A 24,525-nucleotide genomic window follows, 5' to 3' on the forward strand; every position below is an offset into this window, starting at 1 on the left:
AGAAAAGTTTTGAAAACTGTTCATTGGTTTCTAATCTGCTGATCCCTTATAGACCACTCATTTCTTGTTACAGGGAAATCCCTTTCCCTCTAACTTTACAATCTGCCACCTTAAGTTTAGGATCCTTCACTTACCATCTAAGGCTCTCCATAGCATGGTCCTACCTTTTTTTTCCAGTCATGTATTTATTTTGAATGCACAGAGCTTAATGGTAAATTCATGGATGTTAACTAAACTCACTATGGTAATTATTTCACACTATATACACATATCAAATCACCATGTTGTGTACCTTAAACTAATACAGTGCTATATGTCAATTATATCTCAATAAAACTGGAGGAAGGAAGGAAGGAAGACAGGCAAGCAGGCTGGTTTTGGACCCCAACAGAGATGGTTCTCTCATCTCTGAGCAGGTGACCAAGTTACTTAATTGTTGTAAACCTTAGTCTCCTTACTTGTATAGTAGGGATGATACTGCCTATAACTAATGAGATTGCTGTGGGTGGCAATAAAACAAGAGAATGCATGCAAAGCACTTAACACTATGCATGGCACAGAATAATGACTCAACACATGGGGACTATTACTAGCCCTAAATAGATCCTATGATTTCTCACCTTGTTACATTTACTTCAGCTATCCTTTCCTCCTGAAATGCCTCTACCTATATAAATTCTATCATTTAAGGCCAGTCCCCAAGGCCACCTTCTCAAGAACTCTTCCCTTTTATTCCACCAGGATATATTCTATCCCTGCTTCAAAACTCCAGTTCATTTGAACTCCTCCCTTGGTACCTCCTTTACACTGATAAGCATACCTGAACAGTGCCCAGAGCTGAGCCTGCACTGAGCAGGTGCTTTGTGACTATTAACTGAGTTAAATCCACAGGGTGCCCAAATGTGAAATGATTTCCTAGAATTTTTAGTAAGAACCCCAAGTACCTGAGCAACAACTCAATTAATTCCAGATGCCAGAGTTTCTGCTAACAACCTGAACTCAATGTTAAAAACACATGACCAAGAGCTGAATCAGGAGTGAGAAAGCATAGAGTAGTGGGGCATAACTCTGCTGGAAGTTGCTGCTGCTGATAGTGTTGGTCTCCAAGATGTGCATGGTGATACATGGGTTTTCAGGGCCTGCTACTGTCATTTTTCTGTTCTGTCCAGCAACTTTTCTTTGGAATTTTCAACAAAATAATTAATAAGGAAATTGTTCACAGGAAAGTATCTTAAACATACACACATGCTTTTTAGATGGGTGTAAATGATGACATTTGCCTACAAGAAGGGTATACTACACTTGGTCTTAGCCAAAAGGCCAAGAAGTGATGTAAGAAAGGGGTATAAATGAATAACTCTGATTCCCCTCTCAGCCCTGGTGCCTCTTGCTCTACCTCCAAACACCAATAAATAATGTCAAAGGAAAGAGAATTGTATAACACTACCTACCCACGCAACTCTTCCCTAAAAGGCAAACGTGTCTTTAGACTCAAGACTAAAGTTTTAGGGTTTGGATGCCAACAGGTGTGCATAATTACCCATACTGTTTTAGTGGGCACTTGCTGCACAGTCACAGAAAAGCAAAAAGAACTGCCTCACTGAAGAGAGGTTTTCAACAGCTCTGTGGAGATGTATTGACAAATTCCAGACAAAATGTAACTCTTGGACGCCTGAGTGGCTCAGTGGTTGAGCATCTGCCTTTGGCTTAGGGTGTGATCCTGGAGTTCTGGGATCGATTCCCACATCGGGCTCCCTGCATGGAGCCTGCTTCTTCCTCTGCTTGTGTCTCTGCCTCTCTATGTCTCTCATGAATAAATAAAAAATCTTTAAAAAATGTAACTCTTGTGGATTATTTTCCCTTCTTATTCCTGACTTGGGAATGTTTACTGGCAGGCAAACATATAACTTTCCATCATTAATGACTCAGGGGGAGTTTGAGGGTCATGGAAAATCAAGTAAATGATCAAATGGAGTCAAAATAAGCAGGTTGCCTTTCATATTTTGGTAGTGAAATGAATAATGCTCAATGATCTTTGAGTCATCCAAAGTCGAACTTAACATGGGAAACATGGTCCACTGCAGTGCAAAATACTGACACACATTACAAGGTCCCCAAAACAGGAGAGAAAAGCTATTTTCTTGAATGGAAGAAATCATAGCTTCGTGTTCCAGCCTTAAAACCCTCCCTCTCTTTTTCTCTTCCTTCCCGGCACAGATATCTAATGAATACCTACCACATAAGGGGCCTTGTAATAAGTACTCCTGGGAATAGAGAAATAAATATTGTGTCTTCAGGTAGTTGGTAAGCTTAACAGAAAAGACAAGACTAACAAAACCAGAAACAAGTTTCTACAAAATAACATGCAGACTCCAGACACTGGCTTCCTTTCTGGAGAGGCCACCAAAGTAAGTGTGTGTTGATATATTTGATAAATTAAAGGAACATTTGTGAAAGGCCTCTGGGAAAGTCCACCCATTTATACTTACTGTATGTATTATTTCACTGGACTTGTTCAAGAAAGACTTTGTGTGATAAACTTTTTGAGGCCTTGAATGCCTGAGAATATTTCAAACTTATATTTAAAGGATATCTAGCTGGGTATAAAATTCTACGTTCCAAGTTTTGTTTCCGCTAAATACTTCGAAAATTAGCACTTCATTGTCTTCCTGTATTTTGAGTACTGGGACTTCAATAGGATTTTATTCCTTTGTAAATGATATGCTTTTTCTTGTTGAGAAGTCTTCTATTCATCTGATATTTTTAAATTTTAATACAACGTGTCTAGTAGGATTTTTCTTATATATCCTGTTGGGCAAATTCTGAATCCTTTTAAACTGAGGTCATCCATATTTTACTAAGACTGGGAAATTCTTGGTATTTATTTCTTCAAATACTTAGCTCTCTTCCACTTATGTTTTTTCTCTCTCCTTGGACTCTTATTATACTGACTTAACACTTCCCTTTCTATCCTTTGTATCTCTAAAACTAAAAAATATATTTTCCAACTATTTCTCCCTTCCTGATGTCTTCTGGGAAAGCTATTCAATCTGGTCATTCGCTCATTAATTCATCTTTTTAATCTGTATTCATGTTGTTATTAACCTCACCCCCCAATCAAGTTATTTACTTCAACTAATATTTTTCATAGCTTATATTTCTGAATGCTTCTTAGTAACTATTTATGCCTGCTTCATGTTACCAATATGAACTCTTCAGTGATATTCTAGTTTATTTTCAATTATTTTTCTGACTAGTTCATTAATTCTGCTTTGTCTGGCACGGTCTGTTGTCTTTCTTTTGGAATAGTTACACTCCTCATAAGGCATGTTATTTAAGAGGACCAATGCTCAGTAATTTCTAAGGTTACAATAGCAGTTTTTTGATTGAGCAGACCACCTGGGTTGTAACTTTCTCAGACTAATTATAGAAACTTGACTCTTACTCTATTTGGTTTAGGTTGTATATTCACTCTTCCAAAGGTTTATTCACCCATGAAAGAAAAAACTTGCAATTAAGATAAGGTATCACCAATTGGTAGCTACTGCCATGATTGTACAGCTTGAAGTATAAGTATCAGTTCTGTGTGTGGTTACTTTAAACAGACAACATAACAATGTATTGCCAGACATTGCTGCTTAAACTTGATAATACAATGTTTTAAAAAGTGCTAAACAGGGGATCCCTGGGTGGCTTGGTGGTTTGGCACCTGCCTTTGGCTCAGGGTGCGCGATCCTGGAGTCCCAGGATCGAGTCCCGCGTTGGGCTCCCGGCATGGAGCCTGCTTCTCCCTCTGCCTGTGTCTCTGCCTCTCTCTCTCTCTCTCTCTATCAGAAATAAATAAATCTTAAAAAAGTGCTAAACAGAGCAACATCATTATGTTTAGAGATGGCACACAGAGAAAACGATGTAATAAAATAAATGTCATCTTGGTATTTTTTCATTATGACTTTTTCACATCATGCTTAATATGTTAAGGATTCTCTAAGAATTCTGCAGAGGCAGTGTGGTTCATCCAAAGTGGTCTGCTTTTTACCTATGACAGCCACCAGTAATCACTAGTGGTAATATAGGGACAGAAATTTGGACTCTCTTTGGGCATGGCTAATCTAAGTAAAATAGATGTGGGGTGAAAACAGCACTTGCCTGAGAATTGGTAGACCTATGTTCCAACCACAACTCTGTCACATAATAGCTGTATGATCTTGGACACATGACCTAACTCTCTGGGCTTCAATTTCTTCATGTATAAAAGTAGGGTTGAACTACATCATCTCCAATGTCCCTTCAAGCTGTTCAGGTTTATCATTCAGTTTCATAAAGATATACCACTCCAAACAGACATCAGTATTTTATGCAGAGGAATCATAAACAAGTATACTTTAACATATAAACCATGCAATCTCATACAAAACAATCGAGAAAGAAGTCTTTATGCAAAGGGTCCAATTTGTAACTTATTCTGTAATAAAGCTCAGTCTAACCATTTCTTTTGTTAACTTTAGTCCTAACTATAGGCTGCCTCAGGGCATTTTCACAGCTTTTTACCAATCTGTCCTTGTTTAGCTTTAGCTGTTAAATCTATAGATTCCAAACGCTAAATACTAGATTAATAGGTCCCTACTAAAAGTTCCAATGTCTCAGCTAGTTCTTGTGCTTCCAGCTTAATCTTCTCTTGTCTTCCTCAGTAATCAGCTTTTGCATAGTTCCCAAGTCTCAGCCCCTTTCTCCAATTCCCATTATTTTTCTCTCCTTTTTGAATCTGAGTTTCTGAGCTGCCTTTTATGCTAGAGGCATATGATGTCATTGTGTCTACCCCCAGCTGTTCTTAATTTTCTCTCAGATCAGCTCTCTTGAAGGACTCTCAGCAGGCCCAAAGACACAGCCCTCCCTTCTAGGGTGCAGATGAAAAGCTGGGGTGGAGGGGAAAAAGGGCAGTTCACCAACCCATAATGAGTAATCCTAGCAAAATAAAGGGCAGGGCCCTCTTAATAAACACAGCACTCCAGGAAGAGGGTGGAGCCAACTGAATAAGCCTCAGGCTCTGATGAACTGAGTGTGCTCTTGGAAGCTGTCATAGCAACAGGAGTTTGCTCTCCAAGATGTTGACTATCTCTACCTAAGGCAGATCTCTAAGACTGGAGCATCACCCTCTGTGGCTGTCCTTGCTTTTCAAGGTCTTGAAGCACCTGGCTCTAACCACCTACCATGCAAACCTCCTGCCTCCAACCAAGGGCTGGCCTTCTCTGGTTTGATAGTTAAAATGGATTGTGAGGGGCTCTAGGCAAATTTAGCTTTCTCATCCACGGATGCCCATGGTTTTGTGGTGTTACAGAAAAAGCCCTGATGCATCAATTCACATGACTCATAATTCTTATTGAATTCATGTTCCAACATCCATAGTGCTACTTGAAAAATGACGATGTGATGATACTTTACACAAAGGACTGAACCTCCGTGGTGGAAATTCCTACTATATATGGACCAGGTTAGAGCAGATAGGATAGCGCCCATGCTAGTAACTTTGGAATGAATTTCCTACTAGGGTAGTGGTAGAAACATTTTTCTTGCCTCATCCTATTTAGGCCAGCAGCCAGTTGAGAATAAATACCTCCAGAACACAGCAATTTTGACGAGGAAAGGGAAGGACAGAGTAGGAGAACACAGTGGAAACTCATGAGGCAGGACCTAATGGACTAGTTAGCATCAGTACTCAGCTCTGGCTACACATTAGAATCTCCGGGGTGGGGAGGAGGTCACTTTTTAAGTTTATTTTTAAATAATTTTAAAGTTATATAAAAGTTGAAAAAACTGAAGAGATAGCTGTCACACATCCAGCAATGTCAAAATCTTACATAACCATGGTACAGTTATCAAAACTAAGAAATTAACCTTGGTACAACACCATTAATAAAACTATGGATTTTATGTGGACTTCACCAGTTTTCCACTAATGTCTGTTTTCTGTTCCAGGAACTGATCAGGATACTACATTGCATTTAGTCATCACATCCCTTCTCCAATCTAGGACAGCTGATCAGCCCATGTATTCATGATCTTGACACTTTGAAGAGCACTGATCAGTTATTTTTTATAATGTGCTTCACAAGTTTTCCCACTAATGTCCTTTTTTTGTTGTTCCAGGATTGAATCCAGAATACTATGTTGCACTTAGTCATCATAACTTCCTAGTTACCTCCAACCTATGGCAATTTCTCAGTATTTCCTTATTTTTCACGACCTTGACAATTTTAAAGATTACTTTGTAAAATGTCCCCCCCCCCATTGGGCTTATCTGATATTTTCTCATGATTAAATTGGGATTATGTAATTTTGGGGAAGGATAGCACAGTGGTGAAGTGCTTTTCTCATCATATGGTATCAGGTGGTACATGATATCAACATGACATCCTGGTGATGTCAGCCTTGATCACTTGGTTAAAGAGAGATCTTTCCAGTCTCTCCACTGTAACCCTACTATTTTTTTAAAACCTATTTTGTTGATATAATTACAGATGCATATGAATTTGAAAATGTAATGCAGAGAGGTCTTGTGTATCCTTCACTCAGTTTCCCCCAATGGTACATGCGTATATTCTTGTAACTACCATCACAATCCAGAAACAGAACAATTCCACCACCACAATGGTCTTCCTCATGCTGCCTCTCTATAGTCACAACTCTCCTCCCAATATCTCTAAGTCCTGGGCACCATTAATCTGTTTTCTAGCTCTTTAATTTTATCATTTTTGAGATTATATAAATAGAATCAATCAGTATGTGACCTTTTGAGACAGGCTTTCTTCACTTGGCACAATGCCCATCATATCTATCTAAGTCGTGTGTATCTGTAGTTCATTCTTTTCATTGCTGAGGAGTATTCTATGGAATGGATATACCAGTTTGTTTAATCGTTTACCTATCATTCACCAAAAGAACATTTGAGCTCTTTCCAGCTTTTGATTATTGCAAATAGCTCTGTTATGAACATTCATGGTTTTTGTATGGATAGTTTTCGTTTCTATGGAATACATGCCCAGGTGTGTGATTTCTGAGTTGTATGGTAAATTTATGCTTAGTTTTATAAGAAACCATTAAACCTTTCTCCACAGTGGCTGTGCTATTTTACTTTCCCATCAGCAATGTATGAGAAATCCAGTTTTCCTGCATCCTTGCTAGCATTTGGTATTATCAATATTTTTACTTTAGCTATTTGAATAGATGTATATATGTATGGCTAGTGATATTGAATATCCTTTCATGTACCTACCGGTCATTTACATATCCTCTTCAGTGAAATGTATGTTGCTTTTGAGAGTTCTTTATTTTCAGAAATATTATTTACAAATAGTTTTCCCAGTTCATCACTTGTATTTTCATCTTCTTTAACAAGGTCTTTCATAGAGCAATTATTTTTACTTTTGATGAGTTCCAATTTATCAACGTTTTCCTTATATGGACCAAGTTAAAGAAACCTTTGCTTAGTCCTAGATCCAAAGGATTTTCTCCTATGTTTGTTTTCTGAAAGATTTACACTTTTACATTTTGCAAAGTTACATGATCCATTTCAGAATTATGCCAGCACAGAGTGTGAGATTTAGATCAGGTTTTTGTTTTGTTTTGTTTTGTTTTTCTTTTGTTTGTTTGAGTTTTCTGTTTTGTTTTGTTTTGGTTTTTTGCCTATGTATGTTCAATCACTCCTACATCATTTGTTGAAAAAATTATCCTTCATTGAATTGCTTTTGCAACTTGTTAAAAATCAGTTGGGCATATTTGTGTGGGTCTATTTCAGAGTTCTTTGTTCTGTTCCACTGATCTATGTGTCTACCCCTCTGTCATACTGTCTTGATTAATGCAGCCATATAATAAGTCTTGAATAATCAGTTGAGACTGATTCCTCCCACTTTATTCTTCTTTTTAAAAATTGTTTAGTTCTTCTAGGACTTAGACCTTTTCATATAAATTTTGAAGCAGTCTTCTGCTTTCCACTCTGATAAGACCTTGGAAGTCAACACTCCCATTCTTACATACAAGAAGAACCAGACAAACTGAAAATTCAGTGGCTTTTTTGGACCCATCAAAGTAATTGGGTTTCAGGGAAAACCACCATCCCAAATCTAGGGAATGAGGAACATCCAACTGCAATTTACTTACCTAGAAAAGAAGCTTTTGGAATCATAAACTAGTAGGAATACCAAAAATGGTCATTTTAAAAAACCACTGGAGGCTGACTGTGCACCACTGTGAGAATAAGAAACTTCTGAGGACTGCATACACAAGAGCATCCCCAAATTTCAGGTAATCCATCAAGTTCCCACAGTAAAGATCTGAATAAGATCCTCTTGTGACTCTGGGAAGGGGAGAGAAAGAGGAATCATTGTGAAACATGCTTAAAGCAGCTCCATAACTCTACAGGGAAATAGACTGCCAGCACCTTATCCCATCTGGGTGAGGGCACTGCTCTCACTCCACCCTTCTCTAGCCAACTGTAGAGACAAAGACAAAGAAAACATCTTTAAAGAAGACAGAGTAGGGAGGAATGCCTTTTAAAGGAACAAGCATAAGAATTGTACCAGGCTTCTTGTCAGAAACCACACAAAAAGGAGTAGAGTGAAATATTCAAAGCATCCAAAGAAAAAAAAACATCAACCCAGATTCTATATCCAGCAAAATTACTCTTCAGAATTGAAAGAGAAACTCTTTCTCAGAAAAACAAAAACTGAGGGAAATAAAAACAGACTTGCCTTACCCAAAATATAAAAAGTTCTTCAGGGGGAAGGAAAATAATACAGGTCAGAAACTCAGACATACAAAAAAGGAAGAGTGTCAGAGAAGGGATAGAGGAAAGCAAATTAAAATCTTTTATTTTTCTAATTTTTAATTGATATAAAAGATAACTATTTAAGTAACAATAGTAATAATATATTGGTTGATTGTAGCATATAGATAAATGAAATAAATCACAAGGTCACAAGTGATAGGAGAGAAGATTTGATAGCACTCTGTTATAAGGCACCTATACTACAAGTAAAGTGTGTAGTGTTATTTGAAGATGGACTCTTAGTTAAAAATGTATACTGAAAAGTCTAGGACAACTACCAAAAACTTTAAAAGAAGTATAACTGACAATCTAAGAGAAAAGATAACTTGGAATTATATAAAATCTCAATTAAAACCAGAAAAGGCAGGACAGTGGAGGAATCATTTTTTCATTCTGAAGTCTACTTTAAATGATAATATAGCCATTACCACTTTTTAAAAATATTTGAATGGCATGTTTTTTCTTTTTTTACTTTCTTTTTTTCAGGATTTTAAAAAATTTATTTCAGAGAGAGAGAGAAAGAGCATGAGCAGGAGGAAAGGCAGAGGGAAAGGGAGAAGCAGACTCCCCACTAAGCAGAGAACCCAATGCAGGGCTCAATTCTGGGATCCTGGGATCATGACCTGGGCCCAAGGTAGATGCTTAACTGACTGAGCCACCCAGGCACCCCATATTTTTCTTTCAATTTACTTACATATTAACTAGAAAATATAAATAGTAAATGGTAAAACTATTATATTTCCCTTTCCATACTTTGTTAGAACTGAATTAGTAAGTCCAGCCCACATTCAATGGAGGGGAATTAATCTTCACCTCCAGAAGGGAGGAGAAACAAAAAATTTGTGGACACATGCTAAAACCACCATAGTAATTAATAAATATTTGGGGGGTAATACTTTGAAGCTATATCTTGCCCTCCAAGATTATTAGTAGACTTAGTTCTTTTTATTTGGGAATGGCATTTGGAAAACAAAATGTGATTCTAGGTGAGCTCAATTCTCCTTGAATGTTGCTGCTTCCAGGACATGTCAGTGGACAGAGCTAGGAAACACATAAAGTAAAATAGTCCATATATATACACATATTGATGTTTATTTCTATATCTATCTTTATATGTACATATATTTATATATGTATAGATATGTTTATATGAATTTTTATATCGATATCTCTGACTTTAATCTAGTACCATAGGGTTTATTCTAGCTTTCCTTCCTTGCTTATTTGTAATTTGTTTCTATGGCAGATTCTTGGAGGTGTCTTTAAAAATACAGATAATTAAGAGCTCTCTACCCAAAATTAATTAAGTTGGATGCACCCATATGCTTTAAATATTCACCCAGGCAAGACCAGATACATAACTTGTAGGGCCCAATGCAAAATGAATATGTGGAATGCCTTGTTCAAAAAGCAGGAAAAATGTGTTATTAAAGGTACTAAAACATAAAGATTTTTTCCTTCTTTCTGTGGTCTCTCATTCAGTTTATCCTGGTATTTTCTATTTGCAATTCAGTGTCATTCTAAGTCAAGAAAAACTAGAATTTTAAATTATTAACATATATTTTACTGTTCATCTTTTTTGTGCAATTTCAGTTTTAAGTAAAAATATCAGACCTAACTTGTATACAGAGTTAACAAAATTACACAATTTGTATTTCATTCCTTATCCCTGGAAGGTGCCTTGAGTTGGCCAGAAAAGTGGCATAAGTCAGATTTGTAAAGTTGGAATGAGGAAGAGACAGCTACCCGGATATGGAATAAGCCCAAAGGATACTTTCCAGGACACAGGGATTCTTATGGGGCAGGCATAGACCACTAAGGGCAACATGGAACTCCATCCCATGACTTGTGCATATACATGGCACAAGTCATGGGGTGGGGCTTAACAACTGTTGGGTCCCCCCTTCCATCACCTGCTGGACTGACATGCTATGCTTTATCAGAGGGCAGGGAAATTGAGATAGGCATCTCCCTTTCTGTGAGCCTGCTACCCCAACCAAAAGTACATAGGCACCTCTTTTTTTTTAATTTTTTAAAATTTTTATTTATTTATGATAGTTACAGAGAGAGAGAGAGGCAGAGACACAGGCAGAGGGAGAAGCAGGCTCCATGCCCCGGGAGCCCGATGTGGGATTCGATCCCGGGTCTCCAGGATCGCGCCCTGGGCCAAAGGCAGGCGCCAAACTGCTGCGCCACCCAGGGATCCCCTACATAGGCACCTCTTAAGGGTATTACAACCTCTCCACAAAGATGCACTAGGTACCTGGCTCAGGGATGGGTAAGAGGCCACCACTACTGAGTTGCTCACTGAATGTGCCTGGTATATGCAAGGATGGTTATTGTCATGCCCTACCCTGAAAGATGGCAGAAAATGTACACTTGGCTTTGATCCTCCCCACCTCTAGGCTCCTGCTGGGAATGGATGGACTTGGATGGGGAAAGATAAAAGGTGCTCAGAGTATTAGGAATCAAGGAACTGGCAATCAAGAACCCATCCTGAAGATATGCAGAGGTAGTGGGAGGTGGAACTGTATGTGAATCAAGGCTCCAAGCCCCCAGTGCATGTTCCATTGTCCCACTGGCCTTCACTTACAAAGTACAGATTCAAAGATAAAATTATCAAGAATTTCAAATGGCAATAATAGGGCATTAATACTCCAGCATAGGGCCACTGCAGGACAAAAAACAAAAATAAAATGAGAACATATACATATTGGGAGATTTATCACAGGCCCTTTCTTTTTTTTTCTTAAGATTTTATTTGTTTGACAGAGCCAGAGTGGGCACAGGCAGAGGGAACAGCAGAGGGAGAGAGAGAGAAGCAAACTCCCTGCGGAGCAGGGTACCTGATGCAGGGCTCGCCAGGACCTGGGATCATGACCTGAGCCAAAGGCAGACAATTAACTGACTGAGCCACCCCAGTGCCCCATCACAGGCCCTTTTTGACAGTGGCCCTAAAAGTTAATCTCCTGGGGGAAAGATGGACAAGTTCAGTGTCAAGAACTGGAACTATGGAATTGGAATCCTAAACCTGCCTCTTACCAGGCTGCCATGTGACCTTGGACAAGTTACTGTACATCTTTGTCCTCTAGATACACTATCTTGCCTTCTTCACCAGGAAATTGTCTGGTATGAATTATATCAATAGGCTTTACTGGTCGCTGGCTTCTGATTGATTGGGTTTGGCCAAAAAGAACTCTTGAGAGTGATCAAAGATAAGAAGCATGCAGCTTCCTCTTGGCTTCCTCCCTATGGGGAGTTGGCTATTTACTTTGACCAAAGACCACTGCTCATTTCAGTGCTACCTGCTCTAGAGATCTCTCCTCCTAGATGTCCTCTTTCTAGACACTCCTTTCCTTCATCCTTTGGGCCTGGGTGGGGGGAGGGGGGTAACAGACCTATTGTACTAGCCCCAGGGTTTCATTAGCCCCTGTGGTTTCCCCACAACCTGCCTATACCTTGTAAATAGTCCCTTTACTAAACCTTCCTCAAACTACCCTACTTTGAGCATATCATATGTTTCCTGTTAGGACCCTAATACAGAACCTTACATCCCTCAACTTTAAAATGGAGATGGAAACACCTTTATCACAGGATAACTGTCAGAATTTAAATGAGTCAAGTTATATGAAAGCATCCAGCAGTGTCTGGCACAAAACAGATGCCAGATTAGCTCCCTTCTCACATTCCCTTCTTCTTCAAAAGCTATTTTAGATTTTGGATTTGAGTTCCAGCATTACCACTTATGAGCTAAATAATTTTCAACAAGTTGTTTCACCACTCTGAACCTTAGTTTGCACATTTGAAAAGTGGAGTTTATTTAACAAATTCATCCTACTAATATTGACTTATTTTCTGCTATGTACTATGAACTGCTCTGAGCAGTGAGTTAAGACTACCTGTCTTGCCTACTTCATAGGGATATTGTAAAGAACAAAAGGCAATGAGTCCTTAAATATCACAAACTACCAAAACTCCTCCAAGATGAAATAGATGAACTGAACAGTCCTACAATCACAATCATTAAATAAATATGATTTTAGTTGAAACCTTCCGAAAAAGAAATATTCAGGCCTAGATTATTTTGCTAGCAAATTCTATACAAAATTTAAAGCAGAAATAATACCAGTTCTATACAATCTCTTCCAAAAAATAGAAAAGGAGATGTTTCCCAATTTATAGAAAATGGCAAACCTAACACTGATACCAAAATCAGACAAAACCAATTCCAAAAATGTAAACTATAGACAAATATCCCTCATGAGTATGGACACAGAAATCCTTAACAAATATTATATAAAATCCAGCAATATATAAAGAAATAATATAGTACAATCAAGTGGGGTTTATCATGGATTATTACAAGGTTGGCTCAATATTGGAGAGAATGTGGAGAAAGGGGAACCCTCTTGCACTGTTGGTGGAAATGTGAACTGGTGCAGTCACTCTGGAAAACTGCGTGAAGGTTCCTCAAAGAGTTAAAAATAGATCTGCCCTATGACCCAGCAATTGCACTGCTGGGGATTTACCCCAAAGATACAGATGCAGTGAAACGCTGGGATACCTGTATCCCAATGTTTATAGCAGCAATGTCCACAATAGCCAAACTGTGGAAGGAGCCTCGGTGTCCATCGAAAGATGAATGGATAAAGAAGATGTGGTCTATGTATACAATGGAATATTACTCAGCCATTAGAAACGACAGATACCCAGCATTTGCTTGGACGTGGATGGAACTGGAGGGTATTATGCTGAGTGAAATAAGTCAATTGGAGAAGGACAAACATTATATGGTCTCATTCATTTGGTGAAAGGGAATAAAGGGGGAAGGAGAAAAATAAGTGGGAAATATCAGAAAGGGAGACAGAACATGAGAGATTCCTAACTCTGGGAAACTAACAAGGGGTGGTAGAAAGGGAGGGGGGCAAGGGGTGGGGGTGACTGGGTGACGGGCACTGAGGGGGGCACTTGATGGGATGAGCACTGGATGTTATGCTATATGTTGGCAAACTGAACTCCAATTTAAAAAAAATGTAAAAAAAATCAATCAATGTAATCTACACTATTACCAGCCTACAAAAGAATAACTACATGATTATATTAATCGATGCAGAAAAAGCATTTGAGAAAAATCAACATAAATTGATAAAAATTCTCAGCAAGTAGGAATAAAAGGAAATTTCCTCAACCTGATAAAGAGTGTCTCCAAAAAAAACCTAAGATAACAACATACTTAATGGCAAAAGACTAAATGTTTTCTCCCTAAGACTGGGAACAATGCAAAACATCTTCTCTCACCACCAATTCAACATCATACTGGAGCGTTAGCAAATGCAATAAGGCGAGAAAGATAAACAAAAGGCCTAAATATTGGAAAGAAATAAAATTCTATTTGCAGGCAACATAACTTCCTACACATAAAATCCCAAGGAACCTACCAAAAAAACTTAAACAACATAACTGAGTTTACTAAAGTGGTAGGATACAAAGTCAACATAGAAAAATCGGTCATATTTCTGGGGTGCCTGGGTGGCTCAGTGGTTGAATGTCTGCCTTTGGCTCAGGTCATGATCTCAGGGTTCTGGGATCAAGTCCCGCATCAGGCTCCCTGCAGGGAGCCTGCTTCTCCCTCTGCCTCTCTCTGTGTGTCTCTCATGAATAAATAAATAAATAATTTTTAAAAAAGAAAAATTGGTCATATTTCTATGTACTCCCAACGTACCACTGGAAACTAAATACATATGCTTAACATATAAGTATATATTAAATGTATTTTTATGTATACATATACATATTTTTATATACATATACATATACAACATTATAGTAGCTCAGATAAAATGGAATACTAAGGTGTAAATCTAACAAAATATCTACAGATTTTGTATGATGAAAACCATAAAACAGTGATGAAAGAAAACAAAGATCCAAAAAGATCTAGGGGGCACCTGGGTGGCTCAGTCAGTTATGCATCCAACTCTTGATCTCAAGGTTGTGAGTTTAAAAGCCCCATGCTGGGTTCCACATTGGGCATGGACCCTAGTTAAAAAAATAAATAAAGCATTTTTTGCCCAGAAAGCAGAGTAAAGGGGATCCCTGGGTGGCGCAGCGGTTTAGCGCCTGCCTTTGGCCCAGGGCGCGATCCTGGAGACCCGGGATCGAATCCCACGTTGGGCTCCCGGTGCATGGAGCCTGCTTCTCCCTCTGCCTGTGTCTCTGCCTCTCTCTCTCTCTCTCTCTCTCACTGTGTGCCTATCATAAAAAAAAAAGAAAGCAGAGTAAAAAAAAAACATATTTTTGGGGCACCTGGGTGGCTCAGTCAGTTGAGCACCCAACTCTTGATTTCAGTTCAGGTCATGGTCTCAGGGTCATGAGATTGAGTCTCATGTCAGGCTCCATGCTCAGCACAGAGTCTGCTTAGGATGCTCTCTCTCCCTCTCCCTCTGCTCTTCCTCTTGCTCATGCTCTCTCTAAATAAATAAATAAAATCTTTTTCAAAATTTGAAAAAAATATGTAGATTTAAAAAAATAAAGGGAAAGATCTAAATATACAGAGATATAATGTGTTTATGGGTTGAAAGAAACAACATAGTACAAATGTCAATTCTTCCCAAACTAATCCATAGATGTAATGCAAGTCCAATCAATATCCCAACAGAATTTCTTTTTAGTTTTCAGGGAAATGAATTGTAAAATTTATTTGAAAAGCAAAGGAACAAAAAGAGCTAAAACAATTTTTTTTTAAAAAAAGAATACAGTTGGAGGAATAACACTACTGATTTTAAGATTTACTATAAATCTGAAATAAACTATTGGGACTTTGTCAAAATAAAAAGCTTCTACACAGGGGCGCCTGGGTGGCTCAGTCAATAGAGCATCCAACTTTTGATCTCAGGTCTTGATCTCAGGGTTGTGAGTTCAAGCCTCATGTTGGGCATGGAGCCTACTTAAAAAAAAAGCTTATGCACAACAAAGGAAACAATCAACAAAACTAAAAGGCAACATAAGGAATGGGAGATGATATTTGCAAATGACATACCTGGTAAAAGGTTAGTATCCAAAATCTATAAGAACTTAACAAACTCAATAGCCAAAAAAACAAATAATCCAATTAAAAAGTGGGAAGAACACATGAATTGACATTTTTCGAAAGAAGATATATAGTTGGCTAACACACTTGAAAAGATGCTCAACATCACTCATCATCAAAGAAATACAAATCAAAACCACAATGAAATACTACCCCACAACTGTCAGAATGACTAGAATCAACAATGCAAGAAACCACAGGTGTTGACAAGGATGTGGAAAAAGGGGAACCCTCTTACACTGTTGGTGGGAATGCAAACTGGTGCAGCCACCCTGGAAAACAGTATGGAGGCTCCTCAAAAAGTTAAAAATAGAACTATCTTACAATACAGCAATTGCACTACTAGGTATTTACCCAAAGGATACAAAAATACAGATTTGAAGGGACACATGCACCCCAATGATTATAGCGGTATTATCAATAATAGCCAAATAACAAAAAGAGCCTAAATGTCCATCGACTGTTAAGTGGATAAAGAAGATGTGATATATAGAAATACACAATGGAATATTACTCAGCTATCAAGAAGAATAAAATCTTGCCATTTGCAACAACATGAATGGAAATGGAGTGTATTATGCTAAGTGAAATAAGTTAGAGAAAGACAAATACCATATAATTTCCCTCGTATGTGGAATTTAGGAAACAAAACAAATTAGCAAAGGGGAAAAAAAAGAGAGAGAGAAGCAAACCAAGAAACAGACTCAACCATAGATAACAAACCAGTGGTTAAGAGGGGAGGTTGGGGGGGATCCCTGGGTGGCTCAGCGGTTTAGCACCTGCCTTCAGCCCAGGGCATGATCCTGGAGACCCGGGATTGAGTCCCATGTTGGGCTCCCTGCATGGAGCCTGCTTCTGCCTCTGTGTGTGTGTGTGTGTGTGTGTGTGATGAATAAATAAATAAAATCTTTTTTAAAAAAGAGGGGAGGTTGGTGGGGAGGATGGGTAAAATAGATGATGGGGATTAAGGAGTATACTTATATTGATGAGCACGGGATGATGTATGGAAGTGCTGAATCACTATATTGTATACCTGAAACTAATATTACACTGCATATTAACTAACTAGAAGTTAAGTAAAAACTTAAGGACTTGCTAAAAAAAAAAAAAGACTTACTAAAAGTCTGTACTAATCAAGACAGTATGGTATTAGCAAAGGGAAGGAACCACAGATCAGTGAAATAGAACAGAGACCAGAAATAGACTCACATAAATATGTCAATTGATTTTTGAAAAAGGTACAAAAGCAATTCAATGGAGAAAAGATAAAATTTTCAACAAATGGTACTAAAACAACTTTATACTCATATACAAACAATTTAACCTTGACCTAAATCTCACACCTAATACAAAAGTTAACACAAGGTGGATAACTGATCCACATGTAAACATAAAACTATAAAATTTTTAGGAAAAAAAATATGAGAAAATCTTTAGGTGGAGTTCTTAGATATAATACCAAAAGCATGATCTATTTTTAAAAAGTTGACAAATTTGGATTTCATAAAACTTTAAGTTTTGCTCTGTGAAAGACATTTTGGAGAGAATAAAAAGACAAGCTACAGACCGGGAGAAAATATTTTCAAATCACAACTTTGACAAAGGACTTGTATCTAATATATATAAAGAACTCTTAAAAATCAACACTTTATCCCCCTAACCATGAAAATCAATCTGGTTCAACTTGCTTTCACTGAGAATGTGCTCTAGGCCACTAGCTGCTTCCACATCCAGTGTCTCACTGAATCCTTATACCAACTCTTAGAGGAGGTAGTGATTTTTTTTGAAGATTTTAATTATTTATTCATGAGAGACACGCAGAGAGAGGCATAGACAGAGGCAGAGGGAGAAGCAGGCTCCATGCAGGGAGCCTGATGTGGGATTCAGTCCCAGGATCCCAGGATCACAACCTTAGCTGAAGGCAGATGCTCAACCACTGAGCCACCCAGGTGCCCTGGAAGGTAGTGATTTTTATCCACATTTTAGGATGAGAAGACTGAGACATCAATAGTAAACAGAGAATAAATATTAAGTTAGATAAGAAACTGGATAGTAAGGCACTTCAATCTTAATCCAAGATTACACCATTTTGATTTCCCATTATGAGGCCATGTTATGATTCGTGGAGTTAGTAAGGGTTTTTAGAAAGAAAAAAAGTTTTTGCTGGAGTAAGTAGCACTGTAGGTATGGGAAACCTGGTAATTTGAATTGGGCCCAAATTAGGGGCATTTTCTCAAGCTCGAGGCTTCCATGCTTGCAAGATACAGCAGGAGAAACATCAGGTGATTAAAGAAGGAAAGACTTCCTGGCTGGTCAGGGGCCTCCATGTTCCAATGTATGGATGGGGGAGCTCATGGAGTCTTTGAAGGAGAAGGGATATTCTTTTTTTTTAATTTTTATTTATTTATTCACGAGAGACACAAAGAGAGAGAGGCAGAGACACAGGCAGAGGGAGAAGCAGGCTCCATGCAGGGAGCCCAACATGGGACTCGATCCAGGGTTTCCAGGATCACACCCTGGGCCGAAGGCAGGCGCTAAACCGCTGAGCCACCAGGGCTGCCCAAGAAGGGATATTCTTAAGTTTCTTTCAGACTCAGAGTAAGAGAAAATAGGGAAAGTAAAATACAGAAGTGGAAGAAAGAAAAATATCCAAAATGCCATTTCTTCTGCCTTAGCAAGGTCAGTTGAACACATTAGCATATCTTTCCTCTTGCCTCCTTTCCGGTTTCATGCCATAGATGACAGATAAAGTATTTGACTTTATGACTTTCATTAAGACATGGTCATTAGTGTGAATCACTGAGTGAAAAAGCCCAGGTACAAAAAAAAAAAAAAAAAAGCCCAGGTACCTTTTGGGACATCCAACTTGACCAGGTTTTTTCTTCCTCGGCCTCATAGTAAAAAACAGTGATGTTGCAGTGGATAATTTGTCTATCCAGGATCATCAATCCCCTTGCAACTTTTAAATATCTATCAAAACTGGTGTTGATAAGAGGAAATACTATCTTTGATTTTAAATAGACCTTATGGCACAAATAATCCAGTATCAGACATCATTCTAGTAACCACGGACCAAGCCAAATGGGCTATACAAGGTAAAGGAGACCCCTGTATTAGGAAGAATCTGAACCACATCTCATTCAGTGCAAAGGTCAGTTTTCCTTCTGGCAGGAATAGATTTAACATAGTCCATTCAAAGCATGCTCTTCACAATTCACTGGAGCTTTAAGAAAGGTAGAGAACCTTAAACAGATGCACTTTATTCTAGAAACCTTTTGTTGGACACCTGTACACATACATAGATGACAATCAATAGCAAGAATAAAAGTTTTATCTCATTTCCACAGTACATTTTCCTTCATATGCCTCCAATCAGCAGTGTTCTACCTCTGGAATTCCAAGCTCAACTTGTACCTAAGCACTGTCAAATGAAAAGGAGATAATAAAATTACTAGTGTGTTGCAAGGTGATTAAATTTACATAATGACTCTGGATTTGATTAAATGCCAGATCCCCCTTCCAAAAAAATTACCTGTAGAGGCATTAAATCTTACAGCCACACACACTTCACTGCATTTACGCTTTATCCACAGAAGCTCCAGTTTATCTTAGCAGAGATTACTGCCATCCCTCCACAGGAACACAGCATGCAGGTAATGCCTGGAAGCTTATTCAGGAAAGTGGCAGGGGCTCATGCAGCTGATTTGCAGAATAAATATCAGAAAAAATGTGAGACAGTCATTGTGTTCATCTAGAGAAAAGATCGTACCACAGGCTCAGAGGCAGACTTTTCTACTCTACTGAAAATGAAAAGGCTTCTTAAAATGCCATCCAAATACTTTCTCCTGAAACCCAAGGCTTTCACCCACTAACAAAGTCTAAGGAGCTCACCATAGGCTTGCCCTTCCAGGAGTATACTGGCAAAGAGTGAGGCCATGGTGTTCCATATCTGGAATCCATTCCTGCCAGGTTGGTAGATAACTTAACCATGTGCTTTCATCCTATGTATTATCTCAGATCAGGATGACACAACAGGGTATCTTCTCCTTGTTCAGTTGCTGCAGGGCCCTGGATGACAGTCTTTGAAATAAAAACATTCACACAAACAAGTCACAAACTTATGCATTATAGTCATGACAGGCACTGAAGCTGATATATCTTTCAGATTATCCACCATACCTAATGAAAAGGACTGCACAACAAAAGTGTTTTTAAATATCATTTGCCTCTAAGCCAAGCCTCCAATGGGGCTTGTACTGCCTTCTGAAAGGAAAAGATGTCTTAAACACCATCCAATGGAACAGTAAGAAAAGAGACCATACATGTTGTTCATTCCCTGGGTCCAAACTGATTCAGTCAAAGAAAACTGATTACTTCTCTGCCATGACTGATGTAAACTAGTCATTCCACATATCCCTGGTTTCAGCAGCAGGCAGAGTCTTGGCTGGGCAACTAGAGAAATCTACTACACCCCACGAAAGCTCTTGGTGTTGTTCCATGTTCTATATATCCATCCTCTTCAAGGCATCTGACTTTTTGCTCTCAAATGTGCATCAATCCCTTGCATCATTCACAAAGGTTAAGAGGTAGCTATAGCTATGGTCTACCTACAGCACAGCCTACATAAAGTGCACCTGCACTATATTCAGTGAAGGTAAGACTCAGGTCAGTGCATCATTGTTAAGTTGTAAATAGTTAACCACAATTGTGGCAAGCATGTTGCCTTAGCAACCTGAAACAGTACTTTAGCATATGTCCGACCAACAGTACTTACAAAATAACCTTTTAAAACGTGCCATTATTGGGCTATTTTTCAAGTGTGCAACAATTTGAATATAAAAAGACCAAATTTCCAGTTGCCAGCACAAAGTAAGGACTATAAACTAGTGGATTAACATTTTCTAGGCATCTGTTATAGTCCTTAAAAATATGTGTGAGTGCAATAAATAAATAATTTTAAAGGACACAGGATGTTTTACTATTTCAAAAAAATCGTATTATTTGTTAATTTTTATAATAATCATTTGGAGGGCTAAGACCAAAATTTGTTTCCCTGCAAAATGTTTTTCTTTATCACACTGGTTTATTATGTTAGAGTTGCTGTGAGTCATGAAACTGCCTTGTTCCATTTTTCTTTTAAAAAAAATCCCCAGGGAACTCAGGGAATTAAACTCATAAATTTAATTTCAATATCTGGTAAGCTGTGAGGACAATTATTAAGGCAGTCATTTATGAGTACCTAGGGGAAACCGAAGTGATAAACAGTAGTCAATATGGATTCTTCAAACACAAATCATGCCAAACGAAGCTAATTCCTGTTTGTGATAGGATGGAGAGCTGAACGGTAAAAGAGGATGAAGCAAAGTGAACATATCTTAGAGAGAGAAGCATATGATATAATTTAATCTGACATTCTTATAGGAATACCATAGAAAGACAATAAATAGAGCTAGTAAAAGAAAAACCTGATGAAATAGCTAGAATTGGTTTGGTATACGCGCAAAGTGAGTGGAACCAATGACAGCAAAGGATAAATTTCAAACATAACACCACCCAGATCAAGAATAACCATTCTTGGGTTATGTCAACATGGATTGTAGTCTTAGTCAATATAATCAAAGTACATGTAGTTACATATACTACTGGGGAAAAATAAATTAAATGCATTATTGATATATTGGAGCTGTTTAAATCAATCCCATGTGGTGTGTTTTCTAAAGTCAACTATTTCTCATTTCAAGAATCTTCATCAAATACATATGACTGTAACTGGAAGGTATCTGCACAAAGAGACCCAGAGGCTGTGATAAGAGGGAAAAGATTCCTTTATGATTGAGGGAGGGGTAGTAACCCAAGACTTCTTTAGTTGACAGAACAAGTCCAAACCCTTGGCCTAGCATCAAGGCTCATCATAAACTGGGTCAGGCTCACCTTCCCAGTTTTTATTTCAGACTGCTCTCTAGCCTACCAGACCAATCGCCATTTCCTGGGCTACCACACCTGTGGGGTATATGGCTCCTCAGCCTAAACTATCTTTCACCTCAATGTCTTCCTGTGATAGTCTCATCAATCCTTAAGACCAAGCTCAAAAGCTTCTTCTTCCAAACATAATCTTTCCAGATTCCCTCCTTAAACTTTCCATTCCTCCAGTACTCCCATAGCACCTTGTTTAAACTTCTCTATACACTTTTATTATTGTCTTCTGTATATGACAATTAACAGTGTACATGTTGACTTCCCTGTTAGATGGTGAAGTCCTGTAGGGCAAGAGTCACGTCTTATCCATTCTTTATCTTTTTCACAGCAGGCAGTCAACAAATATTTGTGGAACTGAATTGGATGAGAACTGAAATAAACACGCCATCTAGACATTTATTATTGACAAAGTCCTACAATTCTAGGGCAATGGCTATTGGTTTGGTTTTTCCCTTTCTGGATTTTCAGGTTCATTTTCCCAGTGCTGGGAATAAAATAAAAATAAAAACCTGAAAATAGGTATAAATAAACACTCATCCTACCATTTAATTTCTACCAGATAGTGAAGAAATAAAAGGCATTTACCTGACATCTGGAACGGCCTTTCTTTTGGACTCCAAGGAATGTAGAAATGTTCAATTCAGTGCTTGGGTCATGACCACACTTGGATTCTAAATCCCCAAAGCATGAGAGGAAAACAGTTGGAGAACTGGGTTTGGAGACCACCACAAGGAGGAGTCCAGAACAGAAATCCTCTCCTAGCTGTCATGTACCTTCTCTTACATGCCTCATCCAGATAAATCTGAATTCAAAGAGGCAACACCGAAGGTGGGTAGCACTGATAGGCAAACTGGAGGACTCTGATCTGGAAAATAAAATAAAAGACTGCTTCTCTCTTGTATATTGGTCTTGGGGTCAAAGTAGAAACTGCAAGCCTATGCCTGTAACTGAAGTGGAGCTGGAATACACTAAGCAAAAATGCCCAACAGTGGCCGATTCAGCCTGAGGTCTTATAACAGTATCGCACAGGAGGACTGTGAAGGTTCATAACGTGGGAATCCCTTTTCAGTGTGCATTCTAAGCAGGAAGTGCTACTTCCCACCCGAGATCCTTCCAATGGTTTAGCTGGTAAGAAAGTGCTGCTCCAGTGAGAGAGAACTCCACACCACTCTCTTGCACAGAGCCCGGATGCAGCATATACCTAGGGAGCAGCTGTCGTGGCTTGCCCTGAGAGAATTGCGGGCTTACAGAAAGGCTCAGGCTGTTCAGTATGATTGGCTAGCCAGGAAACACTTGCTGACTTAAGTGTTATAAAGTTATAGTTCAACCATGCATCTTAAAGGGAATCAGCAGGAAAGGAACATGCTGACATGGAAAGCATACCAAGGTGTACAAGGAAGTGGATTTACAAAACTGTTTTTAACAAGCTCCAATCAATGTTTCCTGAAAAAAGCATGAATGTGTACATATATATCTGTGCATATACATATGAACAAATGCATACACCATACATATACGCATAGAAAAGTTCTGAAAGGATAAATAAGAAATTATTGCTGATGATCATGCCAAAGGAGTGAGAGTAGGACCTTGAAGGCACTCTTCATTTCATTTTATACCCTTCTGTGGTGTTTGCATTTTTACTGTAAATATGTATTGCTTTTATAATTTAAAAAGGAACACCACCACCAGAAAAGAGTACCTTGAGAAACTCAGAACATTGCACAGTGTTTTGCACAAAGTAGGACTTAGTAAATGTTTGAATGAATGGATGAAAGTCACTCAATTGTCCCAACAGTTGGTCTATGAGAAGGGAGAGAAGGAGACTAAAAGAAGATAAAAGAGGGCAGCCCGAGTGGCTCAGCGGTTTAGCGCCGACTTCAGCTCAGGGCGTGATCCTGGAGTCCCAGGATAGAGTCCCATGTCGGGCTCCCTGCATGGAGCCTGCTTCTCCCTCTGCCTGTGTCTCTGCCTCTCTCTGTGTGTGTCTCTCATGAATAAATAAATAAAATCTTAAAAAAAAAGAAGAGAAAAGAAAGAAAAGGGGAGAATACAGAGATTACAGAAGCAATCTGGAGCAGGTTTCACTACATCAAAGGAGCAAATTAGAAGGAAAGCCACCAAAGGAAAGAACTGGTGAGTACATTCCCCACCCCTCTGGTTCCTTTTGGCCAAGATTCCAATGTGCTTCTTTTGCAGATACCGTCTGCAGATCTATGAGAGGGTGTAAACGAAAGGCTCTTGAAGGAGCTTATCAAAGCTGCATTGTACTCCAAACAGAGAAGGGGCAGAAGAGAGGTTAATATCCTCCTCCTAGCCATGAAAGAGGCTTTGCCATGAGGGTGCATTTCAGTAAGGAGCCCAGGGACTCCACAGAAAGTGCAGTAAAGCATCCTGTATTGGCAATAATAGATGCCATTAGAACACTGCTTTCCCACGTGTGCAAGCTCATTACGAAACGTATTTCTACAAAGAACAGTAGAAATTCAGGGTAGGAAACCCTATTAGGTCACCCACTCTCCTGGAAGGACTAATGCAGACTATATTCTGCCATATAAATCCTAACACTTTCAATGATGTACAAGAGGGATTTACACTAATAAATCCTAAATGGAAAACACAGGCACAAAGCAGTGAC

At 38.7% G+C, this 24,525-nt stretch overlaps 1 long non-coding RNA gene and 1 pseudogene across 14 annotated transcripts in view; both read right to left on the reverse strand.

Annotated features, from left to right (window-relative positions):
• Positions 1-24,525, reverse strand: part of LOC140627755 (uncharacterized) — a 291,600-nt gene that overhangs the window by 197,425 nt on the left and 69,650 nt on the right. The window contains exons 4-6 of one of the 14 annotated variants that reach the window (XR_012026358.1): positions 19,803-19,991; positions 19,444-19,610; positions 19,151-19,332 (exon numbers count right to left, since the gene is read on the reverse strand). The exons of 10 other annotated variants lie outside the window; for them this stretch is intronic. This is a non-coding gene — a long non-coding RNA (uncharacterized lncRNA). Of the gene's footprint in view, positions 1-2,623; positions 8,351-19,150; positions 19,333-19,443; positions 19,611-19,802; positions 19,992-24,525 lie in introns of those variants that run through there. 3 more of the 14 variants (XR_012026373.1, XR_012026357.1, XR_012026375.1) reach the window with 3 other exon arrangements.
• On the reverse strand, positions 1,179-1,332 carry LOC140628943 (U2 spliceosomal RNA; annotated as a pseudogene).

Source organism: Canis lupus, chromosome X (genome assembly GCF_048164855.1).
Source record: "Canis lupus baileyi chromosome X, mCanLup2.hap1, whole genome shotgun sequence".
Lineage (NCBI taxonomy): Eukaryota > Metazoa > Chordata > Mammalia > Carnivora > Canidae > Canis > Canis lupus.